Consider the following 4,567-nt stretch of genomic DNA (forward strand, 5'->3'; position numbering starts at 1 on the left):
TTACCAAAGCTCCCTGGATCACAAAAACCTACTGGCAGTCCCAATTCCTTCTAGAAGACTTTGTTATTCCTAAGGCAGTGCTTCCCAAACTATTGATACCTGGAGCACACTTTTTGGGGGGGATTAAAATTAGGGGCATGCTTCCCTCTTATACACAAAAAACGAGCAGGGAAAAGCAGTGGTATGAATGCAATTTGCAGATGTTCAGTCTCAATATTTCATAGATTTCATAGACAGTAGGGCTGGAAGGGACCTCGGAAGATCATCGAGTCCAGCCCTCTGCCCCAGGGGCAAGAAGTCAGCTGGGGTCACAGGATCCCAGAAAAATAAACATTCAATTTACTCTTGGAGGCGTTCAGAGTAGGTGCTTGAACCACCTCCGGTGGCAGGCTGTTCCAGACCTTGGGGGCTCGGACAGTAAAGAAATTCTTCCTTATATCCAGCCTGAAATGGTCTTGCAGGAGTTTATAACCATTCAACCTTGTCATCCCTTGTGATGCTCTGGTAAACAATCGTTCCCTCAGATCCTGGTGAACACCCCCGATAAACTTATATGTGGCCATCAGATCACCCCTGAGCCTGTGCTTTTCCAGGCTGAAGAGTCCCATGGTTCTCAGCCTCTCATCATAAGGTCTGTTTTCCTGACCTCTGATCATGCGTGTGGCTCTTCTCTGGACTCTCTCAGTCTTCTCCACATCCTTTTTGAATTGTGGAACCCAAAACTGGATGCAGTAATCCAGCCAAGGCCAAGTTCAACAGGGGAATGACGTCCTGGGATTTGCTTCAGAAGCATCTATGGATGCAAGCCAGCATTTTGCTTGATTTACAAGCTGCAGCATCACATTGCAGGCTCGTGTTCATCTTGTGGTCAATCATGACCCCCAAGTCCCTTTCATCCGTAGTGCTAGCCAGCGTAGCACGGCCAAGCTTATAAGGATGCTGTAGGTTTTTCCTCCCCTTGCATTTTTTGGTGTTAAACACCATCAGGTTCTCATCCACGCATATCCTGAGTCTTGTCAAGGTCAGTCTAGATCACCTTCCATCAAACACCACCCTCTGGGTCTGACTATGGAGCCAATTTCCCAGCCAGCAGATCATGGTGGACCCGAGGCTGCAGTTGGCCAGTTTTACCAAGAGGTGATCATGGGATACCAGATTGAAGGCTTTTTTGAAGTCAAGATATACAACATCAATCTCCTCTGCCTTGTCCAGGTGATAGATCACCTGGTCATAAAAGGAAATAAGATTGGTCAAGCAAGACCTACCTGCAACAAACCCATACTGGCTATCCCTCAGGATGTTGCCATCGGCCAGTCCGTTGAGAATGGCCTCTGATAATTTTTTCTAAGACCTTCCCTGGGATAGAGGCAGGCTGCTGCGCCTGTAGTTTGCCAGATCCACTTTCCTCCCTTTCTTGATGATAGGCACCACATTGGTCTTCTTCCAATCTTCAGGCACTTCATCAGAGCACCAGGAGTTCTTGAAGATCCATGCCAGGGGCTGGGCTATGATGCCAGCCAGCTCCTTGAGTACCCTGGGGTGTAAACCGTCAGGGCCGGCTGACTTGAAGGTGTCCAGCCTCTCAAGTTATTCCTTCACAAGGTCAGCATTGATGGAGGGCAAGGAATCTCCCTCACCCGGGTCTCCCTGTCCCGTAATGGGCAGGGGCGTCCCGTGGGATTGATGAAAGACCGACACAAAGTACCCATTTAGTAGGTTGGCTTTTTCCTGGGTGTCGATCATCAGTTCTCCCTTCTGGTTCAGCAATTATCCTTGATACTTGTAGCTAGTTAGAGTTCAGTCGCAGCCTGGGCTTTCCTGGTTCACTCCCTGCAGGTCCGGACCAGTGCAGAGTATTCCTCCTTGGAGGTGGATCCCATCCTCCATCCTTTGTAGGTCTTTCTTTTTAGCTGCAGTTGGTCCTCTAGTTCCCTGGAGAGCCAGGGGGGCTGCTGTGCCCTCTTGCTGCCTTTCCTCCGAGATGGAATAGAATTAGTTTGTGCATTGAGGATCGCTCCCTTGAGGAGCAACCACTCTTCCTGAGCTCCCCTCCCCTTTGGGTCATGGTCCCTTAGGGCCTCACCGACAAGCCTCCTGAACTTGTCAAAGTCAGCTTTCCTGAAGTCGAGGACTTCTGTATTGCTGACTGTCTTGCCAGCTTTACGGCAGATGGTGAAGTTGATCAGCTCATGGTTGCTGTCACCCAGCTTCCCTTTGATCGTTAGGTCCCCGATTAGGTCATCCCCAGTTGCCAGTACCAGGTCGAGCAGAGCTTTACCTCTCATTGGCCTGTAGACCTCTTGTGTCAGATAGAGCTCGTCCACGCATGAGAGGAATCTTTGCGACTGCTCAGATTTAGCCGAGCGCTCTTCCCACGAGATGTCTGGGTAGTTGAAGTCTCCCATGACAACCAAGGATCGGGAGCGCGCGGCCTCAGCCAATTCCCAGGCAAACTCCTGGTCAAGCTTCTGACTTTGGGTGGGAGGTCTGTAGTAGACTCCCACCATTGTGTCCCCCGTGCCGTGTTCCCCACGGATTTTAACCCAGAGGGCCTCCATATCACAGCAACTTCTTCCCCCCACCCCTCCCACTCCCTGGCTGTGGGGCACATATGTACCGTCCAGCAGCTGGGGAGCTGTGCCAGACCAGATATCTCCAGGCTGCTGCTGCTGCACCCTTCCTGCAGCCCAGGGACACAGCTGCACTGTGGTCTGCTGCATCCTGTTCTGCTCCCTGCTCTGCATGTGCACTGTGCCCTTCCCCAGATTAAAATAGAAAAGAAAAGAAAGAGAAGTATTCTTTTTTTGCAGCATACATCTGCTGCTCTGGTGGCACCTTCTTTGGGAATCCCTGCTCTAAGATGATGTGCAACTCTAAGGGCACGTCTCTGTCTCCAGATAGCAGCTGCCTGGATTTAAGGCAACAGGCATCAGTTTGCTTGAAGTAATTTCCAGAGAATTCTGAAGTCCGATTGTGTCCGTAACGGGACTGGAGCCAAGTGGCCTGGCCTGCTGTGACTCAGCAAAACAGGATCATTCAGACCGAAACGTTTTTTCAGCCATAAGGATTGATCAACTTATGTTGCTGTGAATCAGCAAAACAGAAAGACAAGCACATGGTTGTGGAGACTGTTGAAAGGATTAACTAGCATCATCTAGACCAGCATGTCTCAACCCTTGGGTCCTGACCCAAAGTGAGTTGCAAGAATAAATGAAAAGGTCGCGAACAAACTTGAAAAATGGATTCTCCTTTAAAAGGAGAAAAAAGTGAGAAATTGTGGCTTTTCCCTTGCAGGCTGGCAGACTTCCAGCCTACAAGGGGCTGTTTGGGTCCCCCCCATGCTCCACACACTGGGGGCTGGGGCTTGGGTGCAGGAGGCAGTGGGTCAGGAGTGAAGGGCACTGGGTCGGGACTGGCCATTGATGTTTACAAATGGGTCCTGGTACAAAAAAGGTTGAGAACCACTGATCTAGACAACTGTTTCCATCTTTCCTGTGAACATTTTTTATAGATTCATAGATGTTTGGGTCAGAAGGGACCTCAGTAGATCATGGAGTCTGACCTCCTGCCCTGAGCAGGAAAGAGCACTGGGTTTAGATGACACCAGCCAGAGGCATGTCTAGCCTCCTCTTAAATCCCCCCAAGGTAGGGGAGAGCACCACCTCCCTTGGAAGCCCATTCCAGATTCTGGCAACCCTTACCTTAAAGAAGTTTTTCCTGATGACTAACCTGAATCTGCTCTCCATCAGTTTGTGGCCATTGTTCCCAGTTACTCTTAGGATTGGCACACCATGTTTAGGGAGTCTTCAGAACAGCTGAAAATCTTGATGGGGACCTGCCGCTCCATAGTTGCCAGTGTTTCAATGTCCACAGTGGCTAGATCAACTGTGGTCTTGCCCTCCTTCATAATGACACTCTTGCTGTTTTGCAACATCCCAGAAAGATCAGTCTCTACAGGACTTTCTAGAAACTGAAGGGAGCTCAGAGACTGGTGCTGGCATGAAGCAGAAGTTGAAAGGGTTGTCTCAAATAGAAGACTGGATGGAGATAAACATGACTAGCTTGGCCTAGCATTGATCTGAGGGCATGACACAATAAGCAGCTTTTGAATCATTAATTCCAATAAATACCTAAATCTTATGTAGGAAGTGAACATAATTTTGAACAGGCAGATAATAAGAAAAGGAAAATGTAAATACATAGGGAAAAAACATCTGGGAAATTGGGAATGTCTTTGGCCAAGGAAGCGTCTCTGGAGGGAAGGCCCCTTCCATTTGACTTCTAAAACTAGTCTGTATAAAGCACTAAAACATTGTTTTAAGGAATGATCCTGCATTGGCAGGGGAAAGATGGACTGATCTAAGGTTTCTCGTGCCACTGGAAGAGCAAGAGCATGCACTAGGCTGTGAACCGCCTACTCCTGTCACTTGCTTATGAACCTAGAGATAAGTGCACCTACAGACTGCAGTTTCTATGTCATTTGGAGGTGAAGCTCAGGGCCTTAGCAGGCTGGCACTACTACAGTGTGCATGTGACCACTAATTTATACTTAAAGGAGACATGAAAC

The sequence above is a fragment of the Alligator sinensis genome, unplaced genomic scaffold (assembly GCF_000455745.1).
Source record: "Alligator sinensis unplaced genomic scaffold, ASM45574v1 scaffold215_3, whole genome shotgun sequence".
Taxonomy (NCBI): domain Eukaryota; kingdom Metazoa; phylum Chordata; order Crocodylia; family Alligatoridae; genus Alligator; species Alligator sinensis.